Genomic DNA, 1,256 nt, shown 5'->3' on the forward strand with positions numbered 1-1,256 from the left:
TGGCAGGGTTCTCAGGATCATAAGCTTCTTCAGAAGCTGCCTCTTTAGTACTGTTGGATGCATGTTGCCATCCATTCAGATTTTGAGAGATCATGTTGACTTGTTGAGTCAACACTTTGTTCTGAGCCAATATGGCATTCAGAGTATCAATTTCAAGAACTCCTTTCTTCTGAGGTATCCCATTATTCACGGAATTCCTCTCAGAAGTGTACATGAATTGGTTGTTTGCAACCATGTCAATGAGTTCTTGAGCCTCTTCAGGCGTTTTCTTTAGGTGAATAGATCCACCTGCAGAATGGTCCAATGACATTTTCGAAAATTCAGATAGACCATAATAAAATATATCTAATATGGTCCATTCTGAAAACATGTCAGATGGACATCTTTTGGTCAGCTGCTTGTATCTTTCCCAAGCTTCATAGAGGGATTCACCATCTTTTTGTTTGAAGGTTTGAACATCCACTCTCAACTTGCTCAGCTTTTGAGGAGGAAAGAATTTATCCAAGAAGGCTGTGACCAGCTTATCCCAGGAGTCCAGGCTATCCTTAGGTTGTGAATCCAACCATATTCTAGCTCTGTCTCTTACAGCAAAAGGGAAAAGCATGAGTCTGTAGACTTCAGAATCAACTCCATTCGTCTTTACAGTCTCACAGATCTGCAAGAACTCAGTTAAAAACTGATAAGGATCTTCAGATGGAAGTCCATAAAACTTGCAGTTTTGTTGCATTAAGGCAACTAGTTGAGGCTTAAGCTCAAAATTATTGGCTCCAATGGCAGGAATGGAGATGCTTCTTCCATCAAATTTGGACGTTGGCTTTGTGAAGTCACCAAGCATTCTCCTTGCATTATTATTATTTTCGGCTGCCATCTCCTTCTCTTGTTCGAAAATTTCTGAAAGGTTGTTTCTGGATTGTTGTAATTTAGTTTCTCTTAGTTTCCTTTTCAGAGTCCTTTCAGGTTCGGGATCAATTTCAACAAGAGTGCCTTTTTCCCTGTTCCTGCTCATATGAAAGAGAAGAAAACAAGAAAAGAAGAGGAATCTTCTATGTCACAGTATAGAGATTCCTTTATGTTAGTAGAAAAAGAGAGGGGAGAAGAATGAAGAAAAATGAATAGTCTGTATAAAGAGTAAGGATAGGGGTGGTGAAGATAAGTGTTAGTAATTAAATAATTAAATAGAATAAGAAAAGAGAGGGGAAATTTCGAAAATAATTTTGAAAAAGGGATTAGCAATTTTCGAAAATTAGAGATAAGAT

General features: G+C 37.9%; 1 non-coding gene across 1 annotated transcript; it reads left to right on the forward strand.

The window, feature by feature from the left end:
* Positions 1-368: 368 nt before the first annotated feature.
* On the forward strand, positions 369-472 carry LOC130952909 (small nucleolar RNA R71). Its single transcript, XR_009075088.1, has one exon. It is a non-coding gene; the product is annotated as a small nucleolar RNA R71 (small nucleolar RNA).
* The last annotated feature ends 784 nt before the right edge of the window (positions 473-1,256 follow it).

This window comes from Arachis stenosperma, chromosome 1 (assembly GCF_014773155.1).
Source record: "Arachis stenosperma cultivar V10309 chromosome 1, arast.V10309.gnm1.PFL2, whole genome shotgun sequence".
In the NCBI taxonomy this organism is placed as follows: Eukaryota; Viridiplantae; Streptophyta; class Magnoliopsida; order Fabales; family Fabaceae; genus Arachis; species Arachis stenosperma.